General features: G+C 42.3%; 1 pseudogene; it reads left to right on the forward strand.

Moving 5' to 3' along the window:
* The first annotated feature begins 543 nt into the window (after positions 1-543).
* On the forward strand, positions 544-10,184 carry LOC116089391 (annotated as a pseudogene).
* Positions 10,185-19,014: the final 8,830 nt, after the last annotated feature.

The raw sequence follows: 19,014 nt of genomic DNA on the forward strand, positions 1-19,014 counted from the left end.
GTGTGTGTGTGTGTGTGTGTGTGTAACATTCCTCCATCTTGCTCTCTCTCCCCTTCCTCTCTTTCCGAGCTACTGCCCCCTCTCTCCCTCTCAATTAAACCTCTTACACGTGGAACTGTTCGGGCCTAGAATGCGGTATGTTCTGACGCTACCCGCTGTTCTAACACATCAATAAGAACTGGATGATGACTGTAGCCATATTTTCTAGTTAAAAAGACAGAATAGAGAGGCTACTATAAACATGGAAAGAACAGAAGAACAGAAGAGAGCATGAACTCTGCTTTAGGCTTTTAAGCATGGTAGGCAGATGATCCCCATTAGCAGAAGGTTAGCAGATAGTTGTTTATTCAGAGCTGAAGTTCTCAAAAACACTATAGACTTTAAGGGCATGGGAGTAGAAAGTACATACTGGAGGATCTTGAAGAGAAACTGAGAAGTGTAGCAACAACTAGGCTTAGGGTACTACCTGATGTAAAAGATATAAAGGGCTGTGGAGAAGGAAGTGAAAAGATAGGCTAAGAAAGTGGATGACAAGCTCCAAGGATGTGGGCTGTAACAGGAGCCCAGAAAGGACCAAAGTTGTATGAGGTTGAGTCCAAACCAGAGAAGGACCATAGAGCCCTCGTCATGGTGACCTCCATAAATGCTGCTTCCCCAGCCAATGGGGCAGGATGTAGAAGAGCCACAGAGCAGGTGAAGACACCGATGGTGGTTCTCCCTAAGTGTCAGTTGTAACAGACATGGGAAGTGTGCCTGTAAGTTCTGTGACTTGTTACCTCTACACTCTCCCCCCTGAGAAGCATCGGTATAGTCTAGCTTTATTTAAAACTTCCACTGATCAGATCTACTAGTTTTTGCTCCTTTAAGAAGTTAACAGTGGGGCTGGAGAGATGGCTCAGTGGTTAAGAGCACTGACTGCTCTTCCAGAGGTCCTGAGTTCAATGCCCAGCAAGCACGTGGTGGCTCACAACCATCTGTAGTGGGGATCTGACACCCTCTTCTAGTGTATCTAAAGTCAGCGACAGTGAACTCACATAAATAAAACAGATAAACCTTTAAAAAGAAAGTTAACAGTGTAATCTACGGGGTTGAAGACACAGCTTAGGGGCAGATCACTGGCTATTGTGCTATTGCTGGTAATGCACGTGCGCACACACACAGGGTCTATGTATATAGTCTTGAGATTGAGCCAGGGAAATAGTTTGAGAGTTCATCTTTACTCTCCTTTTAAGTTTGAATCAACTGTTTAGTGTTTTGTTTTGTTGTTCCTAGAAAGACCTTAAAAGGAAGATCTTAAAAGATCCCTTCTGAAAATACAAAGGCTATCACTAAACCTAATAAAACCTGGATATGCCTACTGCTCAGGGCTGGGATCGGGCTCTGCCTCCGACTCTTTACACTTGAAGTCATTTTTCCCTATGGCTTTCTCCTGTCAGTGAAGATAATGGGCTGTTGATCAGTGCAGTAAATGGAGGGTTGACGTGTCTCTATCTTTACCAATAAATACATTTTATGACGTCATTCACTACTTATGAGCAAAGAGATCTGTGGATTTTTAGATCACGCCCATGAAGTCTCATGGCTTTTTTTTAACCTGGTGACATATCCATCTTGGCGGATTCATTCCATTAAGTTTACCACCGAAGACTTGTGTGTTTTGATTTGGTAATAGTTGATTTTGTCATCTTAAGTATATCTCGCTCGGATTATGTCATTTTTAAGTATCTCCTCCAAAGCAGTTTTGGAAAGGTAAAGTAACATCCAATTAAATGTGGGCTTTATTGGAGATCAAATATATTAACTACATAAAATATCCAGTGTCATTTCAGCCTGTCAGTGACTTCGTAGAAATCACAGATGATGAACTTCTGCATAGGAAGTGAGTCCTTGGGGGAAACAATAGGAAACTCAGGAAAAGCCTTAGAGATTCTAAAGGAACTAGAGACAGGTTTGGCTCCCAGCAATCAAAGGCGACTATTGCCAAAAGCAAAAGTAGTCCATGTGAAACCTACTTGGATAGGTCTCTTATGTGGCTTTTTTCATATTGCTTTATATGCATGTTAGTATCTCCCTGCTAAAACTCAAGCTGCAGGAGGAAACTTTGCTTTGTTTCCTGCCATGCCCCAAGCACCCACAATACTATAGGGCATACTAATGGACCCACAATTATTTGTTACACGAGTGGGTAGTTTTTCTAAGCACTCCCATCCTTTAGGAATTTTACATTTTCCTACCCAGAAGACTCTCTTTAGAACATCCTGTTCTTGCCAACTTTCACTTTCTCAGAACTCATTCTTCTACTTCCGGGTGTCATACATTTGTTACGCATCTCCCTGACTTCTGGGGATTGTGGTCCATCTTCTGCTCTCCTGCTTCAAAAAGAGAGTTGTCCATGTTCTCCATGTACCTATTCTCCTTCCAGGACATGAGCTGGAGAGAATGGGCAGGTAGTCCTCTTGGTCTGTTTTGTTTGCTTGTTTTCTTTTTTTGTATTGAGCATCTGATTTTGTGTATTGTCTCGGGATTTACTTAAGCTTTGTAAATAATGTCCATCTAATCTGCCCCTTTACAAAACAAATGCCATGCCTACAACCTTGTTCTGAAAGAGAGAAGTGTGTTGGCTGTTCACACCACGCCAGTGGCAAGGAAGTTTTCTCTGCCCTGGACTCCCTTTGTAAATTTTATATACTTTGTAAACCCTTAAGGCAGAAAGGTGGCCAGCCCCCCCTCATTCTGCCAGCCCTCCCCCCCTCCGCAGGAGCTCAATCACTCAGGCCCCTCCTCCTGGCCTCCCTAACTGTCATAACGGTGTTTCCAGCTTCTGTAACTGTCAGCCCCTCAGTAGGACCCTCCAGAGATTGTGCTAATTTTAAGTGAAAAGTCTGAACAAAAATCACCCAGTCCTTGAATAGGAAATCTCACCAATCCCTGAGATTCCCCAAGCTCAGGACTTGAATCCCACTGCTCCTCACCTTGGAAATGCTTTGGCCCCTAAGAAACTCTATATGAATCTGGATCTTTGTCCAATTCCTTCTCTGCTGTCTACTCCCCCCAGAGAACAGAGGCAGTTATTCCTGAATTCATCCTGCCACACCCTGAACCCTCCAATAAATCTATGAGATTTGGGTATAGTCATACCAGAGAGCCTGGTATGACTCTCTCATTGGAAGAAGACAAGAAGCAATGAAGAGAAGAAGAGAAGGAGCAGGGTTGAGACTTCTGAGCACCTCTGCTCCCTTTCTGAGAGCTGCAATGCCTTTCCTATGGAGGCTTCCTTTCTGAATTGTATGGTTCCTGGGCCCCCTGTGTCTCAGGATGCCCTTCCATTGGGACACCTTCCACCTCAGAGCTGTATGGGTTCTTGGGCCTTCTGAGTCCCAGGACACCCAGGACATCTTCCAATCTGAGCTACAATTTTGTTCTGAAAAAGATAAGTGGCAAAACCATACATTTATCATCCCGTGACTTGTCCCCAAAACATCAGCTGGGAGATTCATAATGGCCCCAAGATTGCACTGCAGACACGCTGGAGGAAAGGAACTTCCATTTTTGTACATAGAAAAAAAAACCACTGTTGTTGGCTATAGAGAACAATACCCAGATCTTTTTTTTTTTTTTTTTTTTTTTTTGAAGAGACCCTACACGGGGATGGGATTGGGTCCAGCTCCTTCAAGTCCATGATGCCCCTGAGCTTCTCCCAGGCCAGGAGGGGACATACAGAGATTCTAGAGCGTCATCGTCTCAGCCAGGGTGGAACCCCTAACACATCTGGATCTGGAAGCTCACTTTCTCTTCCTGTTTCTGCCTCCTTCAGGGAGTTCTCTCCATAAATATCTTCTATACAAGATCTCATCTTGTCATTATTTTCTTGGAGAACGTGCCTGGATGCCTCTAACAGTTGTTGACTATGTCACAAATTGTCAAAGGCATACTAAAGAAAGATACTATGGATGAAAGTGCCACTTTCTAAAAGCCCCATTGCAAATGTGCTAGAAACATTGGTGTCAAATGCAGGCTCTGCTCACATAGTGGATCAATGAAGGAGGCTCATAATCTGCTCACAGGAACAGGCTGTCTTAAATCCTTCGGCTAAGTGGGTATTATACTGAGTGTGAATTTCGACAAAGATCTTAAACTTTCTTTCTATCATCTTCATCTGCAAAATTGTCAGCAATGATGGCTAATATGTGGCTTAACAAGATAGAGCTCAAGTGACAGTAATGTGAACCTTCATTAAAGAACATATTTTACACAATAATAATCATGCTTTCATTTTCCACCCCAACCTTAGTGAATACTAATGACCCTTGGAGTTCTGCGGATTAAGCCTGTGCGGTATTAAGATAATGAATATCTTCATCCAATAGTGGGCTTTACAGGAAGCCCTGCCCCAACAGAAGAACTCACCACTGAGAAATCAGTAGGTAAAGCCTTCAGACAAGGCTCGGTAGCAGATACTTTCCTCTTCGGCCTAGACAGTGCTCCTAGCTAACCCTCGGGGATTTGGCCAAAAGGCACCCCCAGCAGCTGCTCTCAAGGAGAAAGCCTATGTCAGCACCATTTATATCAAGTACACTCAAAACGTCTGTGTCAGCAGCATAACCACTGGCCTGTCAGCATCTCTATTTCACACCCCCTAAAATGTGTGCAGTTTAATTAGACTACAGCTAGGGAATGGTTTGTTGATGGCTCAACCTGAAAGTAATGGCTTCCTAAGGGAGACGTCTCTGCCCCACCATGGGAATCATCTAATATTTTTCTTCAAAAAGCCAACCCCTCATGGTGTGCTCCCACTAGGAGACTACACTCAAAAAGCAATAACTTTACCCCCCTGAATCTAGTGGAATATTTATGGTGAACACAGATCAATAGTTTGTCTGGACACCTGCAGACTCCTGCGCTCTGCTAATACCAGCTTCAGCCAAGTGTTCTATGTTCTTCCCCAAGTAGGTTGTCTTGTTTCTCTGTTCCATATAAATGGGGGAAAGAAAGCTTCCATAGAGAGCGCTAGCTGAATGACAGTCTGTCTTACAATCCGAGGGAGGCTGGCTTGAGGGGGCCTCAGCGGGGACAGCAAGTTTCTCTGAAGGCAGAGTATATCAGTGAGCCCCCAAAAGCTTAAGAATATTTTCAGAATTCTGTCCTATTTCCCCTAAAGTATTGAGTTTGTTTGAACCACGCGTTGGTTAAAAAAAAAAAAGACTCCCTTCTCACAGTCTCCTTTCTTCAGTGCCAAGTTAGGCTAATTGATGGTTTAAAGAGAGAATGGCTCAAGTTCATTCTCGAAAAACCCTTAAAGATTTTTCTGTGTAGGAATGAGACAACAATGTATCCGTGGAAGAATTCTATCCTGTTAGGTTTGGAGGATAAAGAATCTCGTCTGAAGCTCTTCCTGTGGGGAGCAGGATCTAGGAACCAACATCAGAGGAGAGTTAAAACAGCTTAGACGTTTGAAGCACAAATCACAACTTTCTTTGTGATGGTGATACTAACTTCTAACAATACAGGGTGGCTGCCTCCAGAGACGTTCCTCTCTGAGCAGTACCCGAGTTCCTGGCATCTCAGTATCTCCTGGAACCTCCTTTTTTTTTCTAAAGGAACATATTTTGCATCATGAAACAAAATGCATGTACTGGAATGCAGGAATAGAGTTACATGTATACATGTAACTCACACTACACCCAGAGAGAGGGAGGGAGGGACCAAGGGATGGAAGAGATGGAAGGAGAGAGGAAGGGAAGGATGGAGAGAGGGAGGGAGAGACAGGGGGGCTTTTGGGGCACATTTTTTCCTTCTCTTGTTTTATTATATCTTTTTTTCCCTTTTATTGGATGTTTTCTTTATTTACATTTCAAATGTTATCCCCTTTACAGATTTCCCCTCTGGAAACCCTCTATCCCATCTCCCCTCCCCCTGACTCTATGAGGGTGCTCCCCCACCCATCCACCCACTCCCTCCCTCTAGCCCTGGCTTTTCCCTGCACTGGGGCATCAAACCTCTTCAGGCCCGAGGGCCGTTCCTCCCACTGATGTCTAGCCAAGCCATCCTCTGCTACATATGAGACTGGAGCCATGGATCCCTCCATGTGTACTATTCAATTGGTGGTCCAGTCCCTGGGAGCTCTGGGGGTCTGGCCAGTTTCCACTGTTGCTCCCTCCCTGTGGCTGCAAACCCCCTCAGCTCCTTCAGTTCCTTCTCCAACTCCTCCATTAGGGACCCCGCACTGGGTCCAAAGGTTGGCTGCAAGCATCTGCCTCTGTATTTGTCAGGCTCTCCCAGAGCCTTTCAAGAGATAGCCATATGAGGCTCCTGTCAGTATGCACTTCCCTGTAGGGCAATGGTCTGTTCAGGCAACCTAGGCCCACTGGAGTAATAGGTCTGAACCCAGTGACCCAGTTGGCAATATCTTTGCCTGCAAGGGATGGAAACTGTTTGACCAGAACTCCTGAGTCTTTGGCCTCTATTTCAGCCACAACCTCCCACAGCTGCCCCCGCAGGAGATGTGTGCTCTGTCAGGTAGACAATGCCCCAAGATCCCAACATTCTAGCTGGACTCTATCCCCAGTCATCTGACCACAGCAGGCATGCCTAGCCCCACAGGTAGCCATGCCTCACACAATATAAGGGGCGGTTCGCCCGCTCCCCTCTCTCTTGCTCTTTGTTCTTCTCTTGCCCTCTTTCCTCTCTTGCCTTCTTCTCTCTCTCCTGCTCTTTGTTCTCTTCTCTTGCCTCCTTCTTCGCTCTCTTGCTCTTTGTTCTCTCTTGCCTTCTTGCTCTCTTGCTTTCTTTCCTTTCTGCCTCTCTTTCCTTTCTGCCTCTCTTTCTCTTCTCCTCTCCTCCCTCTCCTTTCTTTCTCTCTACGTGACCAGCCTATTTTCTCTTTCCTATAATAAAATATGTCACTTATGCATTGCCTCCTTTTAACTAACGAGTGCACCATGCAATCATAGGACCCAGCAACAGAGAGCTCCAGATAGCAACGGAGAGGGCCCCACACTTGCCGGCATCCACAATAGCATCCTGATTTTGGTTTGACAAGCATATATGGGATGGATCCCCAGGTGGGGCAGTCTCAGTATGGCATTTTCTTCAGTTTCTGCTCCACACTTTGTCTCCATATTTCCTCCTGTGAGTATTTTGTTCCCCCTTCTAAGAAACACTGAAGCATCCACACTTTGGTCTTCCTTCTTCTTGAGCTTCATATGATCTGTAAATTATATCTTGGGTATTCTGAGCTTTTGTGCTAATATCCACTTACCACTGAGTGCATACCATGTGTGTTCTTTTGTGACTGGGTTACCTCATTCAGGATAATATTTACAAGTTCCATCCATTTGCCTGCGAATTTCATGAAGTCATTGTTTTTAATAGCTGAGTAGTATTCCATTGTGTAAATGTACCACATTTTCTGTATCCATTCCTTGGTTGAGGGACATCTTAGTTGTTTCCATCTTCTGGATATTATAAATATGGATGCTATGAACATAGTGGAGCATGTGTCCTTATGACATGTTGGAGCATCTTCTGGGTATATGCCCAGGAGTGGTATACCTGGGCCTTCAGTAAGTCCATTTTTCTGAGTAACAGCCAGACTGATTTCCAGAGTGGTTGCACCAGCTTGGAATCCCACCAGCAATGGAGGCATATTCCTCTTTTTTCACATCCTCAACAGCATCTGCTGTCACCTGAATTTTTGATCTTAGCTATTCTAACTGGTGTGAGGTCAGAGTAATTTTGATTTGCATTTCCCTGATGATTAAGAATGTTGAACATTTCTTTAGGTAATTCTTGGCCATTCGAGTTTCCTCAGTTGAGAATTTTCTGTTTATCTATGTTCCCCATTTTTAATAGAATTATTTGGTTCTCTGGAGTTGAGTATATATCCCAGAGTGGCCCTGACCGTGATATCCTCCTGCCTCAGGTTACCCAGTGCTAGGATGACGGGTTTGGCACCACCATGCCTCATTAAAACACTGTTATTTGTTGCAGTAATTTTATGAGGTAGTCTACAAGTGTAAAATGATTACAATAGTGATTTGTGCCAAGTCAGAGCTCTCAACTGTTAACTGGGAAGTTTCCACACTAGGATATTGACAGAGATCCAAAAAGAATAGTACAATGGTTAGTGTGGGACCCAGGCAATGGCTTCCATAATCCTACTACCTCTTTTTTTTTTTTTTTTTTTTTTTTTTTTTTTTTTTTACAGACGCACCAGAAGGGGGTGTCAAATCTCATTATGGGTGGTTGTGAGCCACCATGTGGTTGCTGGGATTTGAACTCGGGACCTTTGGAAGAGCAGTCAGTGCTCTTACCTGCTGAGCCATCTCTCCAGCCCAATCCTACTACCTCTTATTAAAAAAAAAAGAATTAAAGATATTTTTTAGTGCTACCAATATCTTTTCATCATTTTAAAGATAGACATTTGGAGATGCCATTCTGGAACAGCCAGAGTTCTGGACAGGAAGGCCTGGTTAGGAAATGTTAGGTGTCGTGTGCTACTGTGTTAACACAGCATGATAAATTTTACTTGAACCACATCTTTTTGAAGGCTCACAAATTGCCTTACTGCTGTCAGGACAGAGTCACTCTTCAGTCACTTTGAAGAACTATAAAGGACACACACACACACACACACACACACACACACATCTCTGAAGATGAAAGAAGGGAATGTTTCTCCTTCCCACTAAAAAAGGAAATAAAAAAGGAAAAGGGGAGTCATAGGAAATTACGGATTGCTAGTCAAGTACAAGCTCTAGCGCAAACGTTCAAACAAGCCACTGTAATACCTCCTGAGCAATGGGCAGTATATGAGCATCATATTAACTAGGATGAAGAGCGGTTTTTAACACCAATAGGGTTCCAAATCTATTGCACTGAATAAGTATCATGCTATTCTGAATAATGTGGGCTGAGCCTCACATCTTCCAGAGACTCCCTATGCAATTCTGAGTAATCACACTTTCATTTGTTAGATTCTTAGGCTTGTTACTCTTGCCAGGGTCCCCTGAAATATGAGAAGCTCAAAACTGGGGTTTGAAAACTTCTTTAATCCCAGCACTTGGGAGGCAGAGGTAGGCAGATTTCTAAATTCAAGGCCAGCCTGGTCTACAGAGTAAGTTCCAGGACAGCCAGGGCTATACAGAGAAACCCTGTCTTGAAAAACAAACAAACAAACAAACAAACAAATGAACAAAAAACAAAAGAAAAAAGAAAAAAAACCTTCTAAGATATTTGTGCCTATAGTCAATGTCACTTAGAGTAGATGTTTGACTTATGGGTTCCCTACCTGTTGTGATCCATGCTTTGATAGAGACTGTTGACACGGAAATGTTGGAAGTTTGGGTCACAAAATCCTATTCTCTATCTTCCTTGTCTATAACTGATTGCTGTACATCTGGATAATTCATTCCAACTTAGTTGGAGTGAATTAGTTGTCCGAATTCTCTCCAGAACATCAAATGAAAAGGTGGAAGGCTCTTTTCTGGTTTTCCAGATGTGAGTAGCCATGAGCAGCAAAGTCTCTCAGTGACACCTTGTACTAGGCAGGGCTGGAAGTCCTTCATGGGGACCAGTACACGGGACACACATTTCTGGAAATGGTGGAGTTGCAGGTTATCCCAAAAAAGTACAACCCACAGAAAGACAAACACTTCTGGAGCATAATCAGGCTTAATTTCACTCCTCACACCACATTCTCTGCATGTGTTTGGGGACCAGCGGCACTGGCACTGTGATGAGTCCAAGGCTGTGGTCATCCTCCACATGGACATCCAAACACTGAAGAACCTTAATATTTTTTACCAAAAAGATACCAAGAAGTGTGATGTCTTTTAACCTCTGGATCTCTTATCAGGCAGAACAGAGGCCTAGATCTAAACAAGGCAGTTAAACTCCCTTCCCTTCTGACACACCATGAAAACATGGTGGCCAAAGTCAGTGAGGTGACATACGTGGTCGAGTTCCAGACGAAGATGGTGCTGTGTGTGGCCATTGCTGTTGGCCACGTGAAATGACTGATGAAAGCTGGTCTGCAACTGGCTGTTGGTATCTTGGTATTCTTGCTCAAGAAGAATTAGCAAAATGTCTGGGCTCTGTACATAAAAGCAGCATGGGCAAGAGCCACTGTCTCTACTAGGATGCTTCAATACACCTTGGTGCTACCATCCCTTTGTCTGGATTAGAGGTAGGGTGCTTGTGTGTGTGAGAGAGAGACAGAGACACACACACACACATACAGAGGGAGAGAGAGAGACAGAGAGACAGAGGGACGGAGAGGGAGGGAAGGAGAGAGAGAGAGAGACAGAGAGAGGGGGAGAAAGGGAGGGAGAGAGAGACAGACAGACAGACAGAGAGGGAGGAGGAAAGAAAGGAATGGGCAAAAGAGGTAAGGGCTTAATAAATATAATATAGACACCTATGTTACAACCTTAAATGGTGTTCACATTGGACAAATTTCTTATTATGAGTCACAGTAGACAGAACCTCCTTGAATGAACTATGTACACCTAACAGGTGAATAAATATCAAAACCAGTGTTGAAAAATGGCAGCAGCAACATACAAGTCCTCATTCAACATTAAGGTTGCACTGTTTCAATGGAAGCTATAACTTCAAGCTGGTAGGTGTAAAGGGAGAGAATCTATAACAAAATGTTTCTTTGTAACTCTGCTTATGGTGGCTTTGGATCCGGACAGCAGCGCAGATGCTGGCAAAGTCAGCAATTCCCAGCTTGAGTTGAGAGCACAAGTCACACTGAGGACAGGTGTTGTAAGACTTGAAGTAGCGGCATAAACTCCATTTTGTTTTCAAGACTTCATTCTAAGTTAACTCAGCCTTAGAGAGGCATGGTCCCCACACTTGAGGAGGCAGTTGCAAAATAGACACAGCAGCTGCAGCTAGCTGATAACAGAGTGTGCTAAGAAAACTTAAGACCTTCCCAGGTCAAGAAGCTGTTTTTTGATGTATCCCTCCTTTCGTTTGACCAGGTGCTGTAAACCAACTAGCATAAAAGCCAACAATCCTTTTTACTCTCTTATGTAACACCCAAGGCTTGGAAACCCCCACTTGCAGTTTTTTCCCCTTTATAAACCCCCATCCTCTAGACCTCTGGGCCACTGTCCTATCCTGTTGCATCAGGAATGTTGGTGGCCTGAGCTCAAGCTTGAATAAAGACTCTTTCTTGTGCTTGCATCGGAGTTGTGGTCCCTGGAGATTTCTTTGGGGTTTGCATGATCTGGGCACATCATTATGCAAGTGCATCTTTTAAACTCAGCCAACAACAGTGTCATCTTAGGTTCCCTGCAGTCATCTGAGTCTAAAACTTAATGCAACATCTCAGAGCGCAGCCCTCACATCTCATCACTTCTGCCTCACCCACCATCCTTCACTGGTTTTATTTTGTTACACGTGAATGATCAATAGCTAATCCTATAATTTCATAACCTAAATAAAAGCCTTCACCCTGTAGGAAGAACAAAATAAGTCAAGAAAAAAAAATAAATGAACATTGCAAACATTTATGCATGACCCTTGAACATACCAGTGTAGTTTAAAATCTTCTTTAATCCACTCAGTCAGTCAATCATGTTAAGTCAACACATTAGTCCTGTCACTGCCTGCTCAAGTCTGAAGAATCAAACTCAGTGATTCCAGCTAAAGAGAATGTTTTCATGCTGTAATAACTGTCAATTATTTCATGACTCCCCACCCTCATGCCCAGTTTATGGGAGCTCATTAAAGCAACATTCATTCCTAAACATCCATCCCAATTCACCATCAGCGATATCACCTACAATTAATGGTTATTCTTCCTAATAACGTTTCTCAACATATACTCACCCCGCCCTTATTTTAAGAGTGGAGTGACTAGGAACAAGGAGAAAATAAGCTTGCTCATCACATTTTATCCCTTTCCTTGCTATTTTTTTTCTCCTCTGAGACACCATAGGTTTTTGATGTTCACGCTGCCAGTGCATGTCTGCAACATCCATCACCAAGAGCCTTACCTGCCAGGACAAAGCCACTGCAGAGCGGGGAGAGCCATTGCTAGCCGAATCCCTTTAGATTGTGTCAGAATGAGCAATGGTGGTGAGAGGTTGCAGAAGAACCCAGGACCTGTGGGATTCTGGGATGCTTTATCTAGATTGGCATTAGTGCAAATCTCCTGGATTGGGTATTTTCTTTAAACCTTTTTCATATTTAACATAAGCCACAATTCCATTTTTTAAGGCAAAGTCATTCAACATCCCAAGCTCCTCAACTAAGAATATATATATATATACATATATATATATACATATATATATATATGTGTGTGTGTGTGTGTGTATGTATATATACATATATATACACATATATATATACATATATATATATGTATATATATACATATATGTGTATATATATACATATATACACACAAATATATATGTTATATATATAAGAATATATATTATATAGTTATATATATATTATTTATATGTGTATATATACATATGTATATATATATACATATATATGTATATATATACATATATACGCACAAATGTATATGTTATATATATAAGAATATATATTATATAGTTATATATATATATTATTTTGTTATCTGCTTTGATGGGCAAACAACGAATTGGCATTTACTTCTAAGGTCACTGAATGCCCTGAGACAGAATAACAGCTCTGCAAGGAAATGGTGTGAGGAATGGAAAAATGCAAGCATTGTCTGGTCATTGCCAGTTGCTTGAGTATTGTTGGGTTCACTGCTACATTTATTATAAAGTTTTGTGAGGTCCTACATGGTTTGTTTCATTTTCTACTGTCATTTAGTGGTTGTTCTTTAAACACACACATATGCACACACACATGCACGCACATGTACGCATACATCCCGGGACACATGAGACAGGACTGAGACAGGTTGTGTATCATCCATCCTGGTTACTGCTGCTTGTCATTCACAGTAATATGCTCTGTTGCTGTGCATATGAGTGGGGAGGTTCGTGTGGAGAAAAATCATTTGGACAGAGTTTAACATTTAGAGCTACCTCAATGTTGAGTGGCAGGCACTGTCTCCAAATAGTACATAGCATAGAGTCACATAAATATTCTCAGAGGACATTCATTATTCATGGTCTTTTCAATGAGTCCTATTGCTTATTGAAAATAAGTTCTTTGTGGGGCTGGAGAGATGGCTCAGCAGTTAAGAGCATTGTCTGCTCTTCCAGAGATTTTTGAGTTCAATTCCCGGCAACAGCATGGTGGCTCAAAACCATCTATAATGTGCTCTGATGTCCTCTTCTGGCATGCAGGTATATATACAGGTAGAGCACTCCTATACATACAATAAATAAATTTAAAAAGAAAATAATGCCCCTGAGTCAAGCATTGATGGCTCAAGTCTTTAATCCCAGCACTCGGAAGGCAGAGCAGAGGCAGGTAGATCTCTCAGTTTCAGGCCAGTCTGGTCTACAGACTGAGGTTGTTTCATGACAGCCAGGGGCAACACAGAGAAACCCTGTATCAAAAAAACAAAAAACAAACAAACAAATATCCCTGGGTGACCTATGATTAGCATCTGGTATATCTGAATGGTCTTGATGAAAACGTTTAAAATATGCAATTCTCAAGAATGTTGTGTTATTTCTTCAGTATTTAATACCTGGAGCCCTGGACAACTAGAAATAGCAAACATTTCCATTACTAAATCCTTCTACCCTCTGCTGTTCTGATCAGCAGCTCCAGTTCAATTCCTCCTTTCCTCCCATGTCTTTACTATCACCCTGAAGCGTATGTACTTACATCCAGGTGTCTCTCTCCCACACACAATGAAAATCCAAAGGAAGGAGGCTGCCTGTTAAAGCCAGAGCACAGGAGAAGCGCATACTTCACATGTGCTACCTCAAAGGCCAGCTGACACCTAAACCACGGTGACCACATGGCTGTCAGGCATAGCTCAGAGCCTTGGCCTACTTAAACAAAGTAAATGTTTGTTCCTCAACCCTTCTGCCTGATTCCCAAATCTTACTGCCAATTTTTCCAATTGCTGTAAGCATGCAACTCCATTAAATCTTAGAGCGAGTGTGGCAAAAACGAAAGTTTAATCCTTGCTGAATGTATCCTGAGAGACTTTGGAAAGCTCCATGACGCAAAATCATAACACCAAACAAAGGAAAACAAACAAGCCCGTCAAATGGACCATGGGAAATGGCACTATCTTCAACTAAGAAGACTGCCTTTAAACATCTAGAAAGGTTTTCCGTGAAGGCTGGATGTAAATAAATGCCTTTAAGTCTTGGTTCCATCTTCAAGAAATCAGAGCAGGAGAGTTTGGAATCAGATGGCTCTCCAAACAAAAAGAGAAGTCTTGGTTTCACTTTAAAAGGTTAGCACGCTAAAAATATAATTGACTGTTCAGGAACAACTGCTTTACTTTCCATAGATGACTTCGAAAGCATAAACTAACACGTTCTTGATAAAAAGAACTTCTTGCAAGCTTTGTCCAGGTCCCTAACTTCTCCACCCTCCCTGTTAACATATCATTGCTGTGATAAAACACTAACAAAACCAACTCGGGGAGGAAGAAGCATATTTTATTTGGCTTATGGGTTAAAGTCCATCGTCCAGGGAAGCCAAGGCAGGAACTCAAGGGAGGAGCCTGTAGGCAGGGACTAAATCCGAGGCAAGTTGTTGAGGGTGGGAGGCAGAGGGGGTGTTCTGCTTACTGACTTGCTCTCCATGTTTGCTCGACTTGCTTTTGTATACAGCCTGAGGTCACCTGCCGAGGGATGGTACCTTCCACAGTGGCCTGGTCCTTCCTATACCAACAGTAAATCAAGAAAATGTCACACAGACATGCCCACAGGCCAATCTGGAGGGAATCTCCCAACTTAGATCCTTTTTTCTCAGATGCCTCTAGTTTGTGTTGAGTTGACAGAAAAACCTAACCAAGACACGAAGGGCAGTTTAGCCAAAAAAGGCAAGTGGTCCCACCTTGATGCCAAAGCACTGGGAAAAAAACACATGCTACCTATGGTCATGATTCACCTAAGAAAAGGCACTGAATGTTGAAGACAAGACCTATGGATTTTGGTCCTTCAATGTCACTCCTAAGATCAGGCACATAAATCCCATGCTAGAGTTGACCACACCAATAGCGTCCTTTATGCCAAGTACCTACAAGTTGGGCTTCCAACACATTTAACAGAAATATAACTATTTTTACATAGCTATATAATTTTTAGACGAATCCTTATGTCAGCTCCTGAGGACAGAAGAGGGAGCAAACAAAAGCATATCCCAGATGTGTCCAGAACTCACAGCTGGAGTTCTTCAATGGCTAGAAGGGACTGTGAGTATGAATTTTATATTTCACAGTAACATTTGTATTACAGTTAATTCATGATGCATTAGTCATGGTGGACAGACTCACTATGGGCATTAAAGGTAGAGCACTTTCAAGAGAATAGGCATAATTCTTCAGTGAAAATATGCCTTCCCAGTGATACTTCTTGGTCATTGTCAAAGTCAGAATTTGGAAGTCCTAGTCCTCAATAGGTAAAGCTATTCCATATGATATTTGCTGAGTCAAGTCAGGTGTTTACTTCGTAGGTCACAGAGTGAAAAGTCTCATGTGTGGTGTGTTCCAATAATGACATAGTGAGAGTTGAAAATTATTACTTTATTTATAAACTAGGTTTACTCATAAATTAAAATTTATCCCTACAACCTTATGCTTATTTGCATTCCAGAATCCATTTTTGAGCAGGAGAGAAGAACATGGATTTCTCCCTCCCCTAAAACCCCCTGTTAATGATCCACAAATGAAACACTCCCTGGGAAACCCCCGGGGAAAGGGCTGTACAAATCAATATTGCCAGTCAAGGGTTTCTTCCACTAGGGAAAACCAGGCTGAAAGTCATTGGTCTGACAGGAAAATTCAGGAATGGGCCCCAGTATCTTTAATTTTGTTGAAGGTTTTGTTTGAAATCATTTACAATAAAAGGCAAAATGAATTCTCATTCTTCAAGGGGAGAAAAGAAAGGAGAGAATTTAAGATGTAGTGATTAAATGGCCCAGGAGAAATAAACTCACATTAAACGAAGCTGAGTCTGTTATTTCTGCAAAGCTTCATCTTCCTCTGTCCCTTAAAGAGCAATCACACTGATCCGGAGGGACTTTATTTTTATCCTTTCTAGCTTAACTTCTGTTTATTGCAAAGGAGGTTAATATCGTCCCTAAACTTGGGTTTCGTAACACAGCGTTAGAACCTGCCAACTAACATCTTATTGGGATACCTGGGATGAAACGAAAGACCATTGGCTGGGATCTGTTTCTCTGAACCTCCATTTTCAAAAAGCTTTCAGTGTTAATTACCTCCCACAGCAAAGCGGCATGCACCGGCCTCCTGAGAACCCCGAGAGTGTCGCATCAACAGACGAGGGCTCGCTTAGACTTCACAGTCAAATCTAATTTCTCGTAGTTACTGCTGGGAGTCAGGCTGCCTTCATCAATTGAGTTCCTCGAGAAAATGAGGACCTAACTCAGAAAGTAAACCTGGATTTATTAGAAGCAACCTTGCAATCAAAATTTCCAGCTATGGGGCTGGCTAATGCAGTTCATTCAATATCACGCCACTCAGCAGTTTTAAGGATGCATTTTCGAGACTCTACGGAGGTCTCTTCCCATTAGAGGGGAAAAATTGAATGGAATGCAATTCATACAATATTAATCATCTGCTCTACTTTACAGCTTAGTAATAAAGTTACTTATGCTGCTAGAGGCATTTCATGACCTTAACAGTGGGAAGACAGCGGCAGACAGGTGGACCGAATTTGCGCCACTGGCAACGGGCAGAACAGCATCTCTCTGTTAGGCTACATTCCAGGGCCATGTCCGAGAGGAATGACCCTGGGATAAATTCTTTGCTTGATCCAGTGACGACTAATTGATGTCTAAATCAATCTCCATCCCATCTCCTGGAACAAATGAATAGCAGGAATTGTCATTCAGATTAACATAGTCTAGATATAGATCAACTAGCTGTCAGTCACAAATCTATCTCTTTCCCAGATCAAATATACCCTTTCAGGCCTCATTATGTATTCCGGTTCTAACTCTTCACCTATCAGCACAAGTGACCCTCTCAACCACACTACATTTACTCACATGGGCAGATTCTTATCAGATTATGAAATTTTATAAACCTCTATCTGTACTATTCTATTTTTCCTTCTACATCCAATGCCAACTAGAATGCAGTAACACTGTCTTGTCCAAGGTTTCGCTGTCTCCCATAGCCGCCTGCTACCATGGTAAATAAGAGACAGACACAGACAAGGAGTTGGCAAACAAAGGTGCACAAAGCTAACATTTTGCCTGATAGAAGGTTATAATACTGTCATTTTCCACGATCAGATGTGAACTGTTCAAAGAGGAAGGAAGCCACGCCATAAATAATTCAGAAGAGAAGACCTAAAAGTCATTTATATTTTACTTGGAGATGCATTAAAGCCGGCGGCATCTTTATAGAATGGTGCAAATATAAAAGCAGTCAACAAATGACAAACTGCGTGCTGTGGTAAGCGAAAAGATGAAAAGGGCACGGGGACATTTGTTGTTGTGTCTGCTCAGCTTTCATCCCCAATCCTTACAGCATCTTCATGTCCTCCAGGGTAACTCCCTGCCCTCTGTGGTGCCCTCCAGTGGGGAAGCAAACCCAGACATTACTCCATGCTCCTCTATCTGATCTCCCTGTTACTGCCTGCAACACCTAGAAGCTGGTACCTCGGTAACTCTTGGCCAACCTGCCCTCTTTCCTGGGGTTTTGAATTGCAGAGCCCAGAAACACAGAGAATATTCCAGAACTGGCACTCACATGGATGCTAAGAATTTCTAGATACTCACATTCCATGAGGATCAAACAGGTGTCTTTTGTAATTCATATACTCAATCATATATATGCATATATACATATGTACTTAATAAATATATTTAATATAATATATTCAATATAATATATTTAATATATTTAATGTATACACACTACATAGACATATACATATACATGTATATATATATACATATATATATATATATATATATACACACTTATATGTTCAGAATTTTCTGTTGTTTGTGCACTCCCTTTTGCTTCCGTGACAGAAGTACATGAAAAGCCAAAGGCCTGTAGAAGTGCCCTAGGGAACAATTTGAGAGTGTGCTAGACTGTCATGAGTAGAATCAGGGTTATCAAAAGCAGAAAACATTGTGGACTAGTCAGAGATAAGGAGACATGAAACAGACTGGACCAGACAAAAGCTAGCAATCACAGAGAGAAAGAGGGATGCCCTGGAAGTCTCCACACCTGTTCACTTGTCCTGGATCCCAGTGGCACTATCCAGTCCTACTTCTCAAGGCAGCCACATTTTCCCTTGAATTATATCACTTTACTTACTTTCCAAGCCAGTGGTTCTCAGGCGGTGGGCTGTGACCCCTTTGCTGGGTGAATGGCCCTTTTCCAGGGGTCTCCTAAGCCCATCAGAAAACAGAGATATTTGCACTACAATTCTTAACTGTAGCAAAATTGCAGTTATGAAGTAGCGACAAAAAATATTTTATGGTTTGGGGTCACCACAGCATGAAGAACTGTATTAAGGGTGGCAGCATCTTTTAAGTGCTTTGAAAATCAAAATACACCTGTCAGAGTGTAGGCTATCAGTCCAGTGGCCTCCCTAAACATCTCAATCTACTCCTTATTTAAATTTTCATACCTCTGATCTGGAGAGGCATAATGTAATCAATATCTCATAGGGTTTAGATGAAGTTGTAAAATAATAATCCAATCCTAGCATTCAGCAGAATGTAATGATAACATAAATCTTATCTGTCTCCTCAGATTGTCTCTACCTCTTACCATGCAGGCATCCCTGACTACTGGGACCTCTCCTTGGCCACTCCGTGTGACTGAACTGAAAATCTAAGCAAACAGTGAAGGTATAAGAGATGGAGCAT

The sequence above is a fragment of the Mastomys coucha genome, unplaced genomic scaffold, assembly GCF_008632895.1.
Source record: "Mastomys coucha isolate ucsf_1 unplaced genomic scaffold, UCSF_Mcou_1 pScaffold14, whole genome shotgun sequence".
Lineage (NCBI taxonomy): Eukaryota > Metazoa > Chordata > Mammalia > Rodentia > Muridae > Mastomys > Mastomys coucha.